We start from the raw sequence: 7,480 nt of genomic DNA, 5'->3' as shown, positions 1-7,480 counted from the left end.
AACTACTATAATACTGCTTCTATGTACATGAATATAACTACTATAATACTGCCCCCTATGTACAAGAATATAACTACTATAATACTGTCCCTATGCACAAGGCTATAACTACTATAATAGTGCTCTTTTGTACAAGGATATTATAATAATACTGATTTTTATGTAAAAGGAAATCACAGAGAAATGAGTAAAAGCTTTGATTTTCCCTGCAACTGAAGAAAAATTGGGCTCGTCCGGGATTTGAACCCGGGACCTCTCGCACCCAAAGCGAGAATCATACCCCTAGACCAACGAGCCAGTGAGTGTTTGCTGGCTGAAATCTTATTACTTGCATTTGCACAGCTGTAAGTCACCTGGTCTCAACATTTCTTGAACTTTTACTTTAGTACTCACAATGAGTCACAGATTTCTCATACACAGGACACTTATGGCACCTGATGCACCTCATTGGCTATAATGAGGTCACAATTTTCAGCTGGCGTCATGGTCCATTTTCAAGGCCATGCTCACACCACATCCAGTTTCCCACGTCCTCAAAAGAAGAAATCTTGCTCAGTCATTAGCTAAAGGAAGGTGTAACAACCCTGCTGGCATCACTGCATGGCCTCCCATCCCCCACCTGCTTTTCACACAAACTCACTCACTTCTCTGGTCCATGCTCTGACTTCTCTCTGCTGCCAGCTCCTTGCTGTTTGCCTCATGGCTGCTGCTTGCTCTGTGCATGCTCTGTCTGTGTGCATAGGGGGGCGGCGCCGGCAACTCCTGTTTCTTATTGAAAGTGAGTGCACCTTGCTAAGGTGTCCCTGGTCAATCGCCATCAGGCTTCCTGTATTTAAGACATCCCCACCCATTGGTGGGGGCCAGTGCAACTTACTCCCTCAGTCAGTTCTTAGCAGCTGAAGTGCCAGGCCCTGACTCTGTGACTCTTGTGTCTGCCACCCAGTGGGGCGTAGTACCCTGTCCTGTGTTTGCCACCCAGTGGGGTGTAGTACGCTGTCCTGTGTTTGCCACCCAGTGGGGTGTAGTACGCTGTCCTGTGTCTGCCACCCAGTGAGGTGTAGTACGCTGTCCTGTGTCTGCCACCCAGTGGGGTGTAGTACGCTGTCCTGTGTCTGCCACCCAGTGGGGTGTAGTACGCTGTCCTGTGTCTGCCACCCAGTGGGGTGTAGTACGCTGTCCTGTGTCTGCCACCCAGTGGGGTGTAGTACGCTGTCCTGTGTCTGCCACCCAGTGGGGTGTAGTACCCTGTCCTGTGTTTGCCACCCAGTGGGGCGTAGTACCCTGTCCTGTGTTTGCCACCCAGTGGGGTGTAGTACGCTGTCCTGTGTCTGCCACCCAGTGAGGTGTAGTACGCTGTCCTGTGTCTGCCACCCAGTGGGGTGTAGTACGCTGTCCTGTGTTTGCCACCCAGTGGGGTGTAGTACGCTGTCCTGTGTCTGCCACCCAGTGGGGTGTAGTACGCTGTCCTGTGTCTGCCACCCAGTGGGGTGTAGTACGCTGTCCTGTGTCTGCCACCCAGTGGGGCGTCGTATCCTGGCTTGTGCCCGTGTCTCTGTGCCTTGTCCCGTTCCTGACTGTCTTAGTCTAGTCCTGTGTCTGTTTATATGCCTGTCTTGGTTTGTTTTCTCTGCTACGCAGTACTCTGTGTCTTTCTTTGCTCCGCTGTCTGCTCTGAACTCTGCGACCTTGCTTTGCTCCTTGCTTTGCATTCTGTGACCTTGCTCTGCACTCTGTGGTTTTGCTCTCGGCTCTGCACTCAGCTCTGCACTCTGACTTTGCTCTGCTCTCAGCTCTGCACTCTGTGGCTTTGCTCTGCGGCTTCACTCAGCTCTCGCTCTGTGGCTTCGCTCCTTGCGGTTCTTCCCTGCTCTGCCTCCTGCATTTCTGTTCTTGGCTCCGCCTCATGCTCTTAGCTCCACCTTCTGCGTTTCTGCTTTCCTCCGCTCCTTGCGGTCTTTCTCTACCTGTTTCTCATATACCCTCCTGTATGAACAGGTTCTTACCTGTTTTACATACCTGCCTGCATACCGGTCCTTCCAGTGTACCAGCCTTGTCCTCCTGTCCTGCCTAAGTGCCACCCGTACCTGCCTGCCAGAGAGCCAGCCGTGCCCACCTGCCAGTGTCTCTGTTGTACCCATCCACCTGCCTGTGTCCCAGCCATGCCCACCTGTCTGCCAGAGTGCCAACCGTACCTGCTTGCCTGTCTATGCTCCGTTCCCCGGTGGGATCAGCAGCCACAGCCAGACAGCACCCTGGAGTGGTACCTGGTAGCTTCCTGCCGCACAAGTCCGACCTCACCATCAGAGGCTCCAGCGAAGACCAAGGAAGCTACTTAGTTACGCCCCTTCACCCCACACGCCCGCGCCAACCAGTCTGGGCGCGAGCATGACAGAAGGTTTCGGGAGAAGCTTAAGGGAGATTTGATGAGTCTTTTCAGGGGTCCGTGATATTTTTCTTTATCCCTAGAGGTACACTACCGTACCATGTATCTAAGCTGGTAATGTGTGTGCATCTGGGCTGAGCTTGATTAGTTTAGACTTGTGTTTTACCAACGAGCCTTTACCAAAGTACTGCAGTGCGCAGGCACCGGGCCTCTCTGACCTTTCCCAGCGCCTGCGCACTGCAGTACTTTGGTCTGCCCTCAACAGGTCAGACAAAGTACGCCTGCGCCGGAGCCGCAGCCTGAAGACAAGAAGAGGACGTCATCTGATGAAGATAGGAGGCGCCAGACCCAGACCAGCAGCGGGAACGCCCCTGGGTGAGTATAATATAACTTCTTTTTCTCATCTTTTAGGATACATTGGGGGCTTATCTACAGCAATACAGAATGCTGTAGATAAGCCCCTGATGCCGGTGGGCTTACCTCACCATCGATTTTGGGGGTGACAGATTCCCTTTAAAGGTTATCTGTTAGTAGGATCAATCCTCCTAGGCTGGAGTCACACTAAAGGTACCGTCACATTTAGCGACGCTGCAGCGATCTAGACAACGATGCCGATCGCTGCAGCGTCGCTGTTTCATCGTTGTGTGGTCGCTGGAGAGCTGTCACACAGACAGCTCTCCAGCGACCAACGATGCCAAAGTCCCCGGGTAACCAGGGTAAACATCAGATTACTAAGCGCAGGGCCGCGCTTAGTAACCCAATGTTTACCCTGGTTACCAGTGCTAATGTAAAAAAAACCAAACACTACATACTTACATTCCGGTGTCTGTCCCCCGGCGCTGTGCTTTCCTGCACTGACTGTGAGCGCTGGGCGGAAAGCACAGCAGTGACATCACCGCTGTAATCTGCTTTACGGCTGGCCGGCGCTGACAGTGCAGGAGAGCACAGCGCCGGGGGACAGACACCGGAATGTAAGTATGTAGTGTTTGTTTTTTTTACATTTACACTGGTAACCAGGGTAAACATCGGGTTACTAAGCGCGGCTCTGCTCTTAGTAACCCGATGTTTACCCTGGTTACCAGTGAAGACATCGCTGAATCGGCGTCACACACACCGATTCAGCGATGTCTGCGGGAGTCCAGCGACGAAATAAAGTTCTGGACTTTCTGCTCCAACCAACGATGGCACAGCAGGATCCTGATCGCTGCTGCGTGTCAAACTCAACGATATCGCTAGCCAGGACGCTGCAACGTCACAGATCGCTAGCGATATCGTTCAGTGTGAAGGTACCTTAAAGGTATGAAAAATTGGTCCAAGTCTCCCTGCCAGGAGTGTCATGCAAGTACAATCTGATTTTTCACACCTAGCATACGATTTAGAGCTGAATGCAGTGATACCTATCCGACTGCAATTTGATTTTAACATAAGCTTATACACAGAGCCAGGGGTGCCACTAGGAATTTCAGGGCCCCATACTGTCAAAATTTTTTGGTCCCCCTTGAGACTCCACCTCAGGTCCGCCTCCCCCCTCAAACTGTCCACAGTCCCACTGCTCTCTCTTGGAAAAATCCCACTTCTCAACAATCACTCATAACAGTTCCAATCACCAGATAGCACAAATAGCTAGCATCTTTTGTTTTGGCCAAAAGATTTTTTTAATCTGCCACCACGACAAGGTAGACACTTTTGGCCAGGCCCTACTCTACTGTAACCTATTAAACATTTGTTAAAATATGCAATACAATTTAGGTATAATTGTATATATTTTTCAATTTTTAAAATGACCAATAATATCACATACAAGGAATATATACCGCCGCACCAGACAGCATATTACCACCACATAGTGACCTTTAATACCACATACAAGGAACAAATAATGCCCACCATGGCCGGACAATATATTACCAGTACATAGTGACCAAATAATAGCACATACAAGGAATAAATGCCGCCACACCATGGCCGGATAACATATTACCACCACACAGTGACTGAATACTACAATACTGATTAATAAAAAACACACTACTATCACCATAAGTGCCATTATACACAGGAGATCTGTACTTAGTATGCAGTGTCTTTGTACAGATAATACAGTGATCAGCAGTGACATTATACACTGGAGCTCTGAATATAGTATATAATGTACAGGTAATACAGTGATCACTGGTAACATTGTACACAGGACCTATGTATATAGTATATAGTTTACACGCCCTCGTAAGAAGATTAGGTGAAACACAAGTAGGGTGAGACACAGCAGCACTCACACACCATTCAGGTATTATGTGACTATATGCACTTTATTTATATTTATACAATAGCACTATGCACAAGGGCACGTTAGTGATTTGGGTCTATATGTGGTAATATGGGAAATTGATTTTTGCCAGGTTTAATTATTCAGGCTCTATGATTGGCACTTTGCTTCAATACTTGCTCAGACTATTTTCAGTTTGCTCTCCATAGGTTCCACGTGACCACATCATTTAGTGTTACAAATTATTCCATGTGAATTGGTGTGTTTTTCTGCTGAAGGTCCTTAGTCGTTTTCTGAGGCATCTATTATGTATTATTAACATAATTTTATATATATTCTTTTGTAAAATAAACTTCTTTGATTTTATTTATACACTTCATGTGCCTTCATTGGTTCTTGGTATAAAATATAGTATACAGTGTATAGTGTCAATGTACAGGTAACACACTGACTCACCAGTGACGTCTCTAGATGAAGTCCTTCATCTTTGCTTTTCATCATCATCCTGCACAGACCACCACCACTTCTTCCAGCCAGGGCTCGTCTATGCAGGAAATAACACAGTTATCTAGAGCTCTGCTTGCAGAACACTTTACTTAATTTTTTCCCAACTTCAACACTACAACAGATGAAGAAAAAAAGGTGACATAGTGTCGCTCTGCATAGTAAAAGGCCCGCCCCCCATTTAAAACAGTATCCGCAATAAATACATCACTGCAGTAATATTATCCCTTAATTATCCCCCATCCTGGCCCAGTGTAACTCATTCCTGGCTCCAGCCATATGTTCTCCCATCCTGCCCTCTTGAGTATCCATTCTGCCCCTATATGATCTCCCCATCCTGCCCCATCTGTCTCCATCCTGCCCCATTTGTCTCCAACCTGCCCCATCTGTCACATGATCCTGCCCATCTATCCCATGATCCTGCCCATCTGTCCCATTATCCTGCCCCAACTGTCTCCATTGTATCCTTCCTGCCCCATGATCCTGCACCATGTGTCTCCATCCTGCACCATGAACCTGCCCCATCTGTCTCCATCCTGCTCCATGACCCTGCTCCACCTGTCTCCATCCTTCCCCATGACCCTGCCCCAACTGTCTCCATCCTGCCCCATGACCCTGCTCCCTCTGTCTCCATCCTGCCCCATCTGTCTCCATCGTGCCCTATATTCCTGCCCCATGTTTCTATTCTGCCCCGTGTCTCCCATCCTGCCCCGTGTCTCCCATCCTGCCCCATATTTCCCATCCTGCCCCTTTTCTCTCTCATCCTGCCCCCGTCTCCCATCCTGCCCTCATGTCTCCCATCCTGCCCCAGTGTCTCCCATCCTGCCCCCGTGTCTACCATGCTGCCCCCATGTCTACCATCCTGCCCCAGTACCTCCCATCCTGCCCCCGTGTCTCCCATCCTGCCCCCGTATCTCTCATCCTGCCCACATGTCTCCCATCCAGCCCCCATGTCTCCCATGCTGCCCCGTGTCTCCCATCCTGCCCACAGGTCTCCCATCATACCCCAGTGTCTCCCATGCTGCCCTGTGTCTCCCATCCTGCCCCTGTGTCTCACATCCTGCACCATATGTTTACATCCTGCCCCATGTCTCCCGTCCTGCCCCAGTCTCCCATCCTGCCCTGTGCTTGCCATTTTCAATAAAAATAAAAACAAAACCTTTCTCCTTACCTGGTCGTGTTCCCCAGTGATGTTCCCTCCAGGCATTCTAAGCACGGACTCCCCGCGATTGACAATGAGGTCATATGCCGGTGACGTGCGCGCTGAAGTCAGCTGCTTGCCTCCAATTGGCTGGCGGCTTTTAATTATTACCGTGTGGGCCAGCACTGCAATAGAGTTTAATTGAATCTGCGTTCAATTAACTGGAACTCCTTCAAGATTGTTGGAAGACCATTTCCGGTGACTACCTCTTGAAGCTCATCAAGAGAATGCCAAGAGTGTGCAAAGCAGTCATGACAGCAAAAGGTGGCTACTTTGAAGAACCTAGAATATAAGACATAATTTCAGTTGTTTCACACTTTTTTGATAAGTATATAATTCCACATGTGTTAACTCATAGTTTTGATGCCTTCAGTGTGAATGTACAATTTTCATAGTCATGAAAATATAGAAAAATCTTTAAATGAGAAGGTGTGTCCAAACTTTATCCTGGGGTCCACTCTGGTATATATGTCCCTTAACCTGGGCTCCACCCTGGTATATATTACCCTTATCCTGTGTCACGATACCCAGGTATTAATGCTGCAGGGAAACTGCACCCAGCAGCAAGAGAGCTGGACCAGAAACTGGGTAACTAACATGAACACCAACGGGACCTTTCACATGAGGCAGAGTGACCAAGTAAAGCAAAAGGACCTACGATCATGTGACAGAGTGGGAGGCGGTCAGGGGGCGGAGCCGCTGGGGCCCGGTGAGCAAAAGAGACAGGGCCAGATGCGGGCCCCCTCTGCCCACCGAGCCCCATACGCCAGTCAGGGCAGTAATGCCCTGATGGCAGCCCTGGGGTCCGCTAAGGATACATCAGAGGGACCCCCCTCCCTTGACCGAAATGGAGCAGACACCTGTAAAGCACCTGCCACATCTCTCTGCACCTGTTGGTGCGAGTGGACCAGGGCTTGCTGTTCCACAGACAGCTTCTGCAAAAGCTGAGAAAGCTCATTAACCTGTCCTGTGAGAACCTGTACCGGGTCCATGGCATACAGACACCACCCCCACACCAGGGAGAAAACTATCAGGTCAGCTATATTGTCACGATACCTGGGTATTAATGCTGCAGGGGAAACTGCACCCAGCAGCAACGGAGCTGAACCAGACACCGGGTAACTAA

The 7,480-nt window shown here is 49.4% G+C and overlaps 1 non-coding gene across 1 annotated transcript; it reads right to left on the bottom strand.

The window, feature by feature from the left end:
• Positions 1–225: 225 nt before the first annotated feature.
• On the bottom strand, positions 226–297 carry TRNAP-UGG (transfer RNA proline (anticodon UGG)). The gene has a single exon. It is a non-coding gene; the product is annotated as a tRNA-Pro (tRNA).
• Between the last annotated feature and the right edge of the window lie 7,183 nt (positions 298–7,480).

The sequence above is a fragment of the Ranitomeya variabilis genome, chromosome 5 (assembly GCF_051348905.1).
Source record: "Ranitomeya variabilis isolate aRanVar5 chromosome 5, aRanVar5.hap1, whole genome shotgun sequence".
In the NCBI taxonomy this organism is placed as follows: Eukaryota; Metazoa; Chordata; class Amphibia; order Anura; family Dendrobatidae; genus Ranitomeya; species Ranitomeya variabilis.
This window is presented reverse-complemented; position numbering and strand designations above follow the sequence as displayed.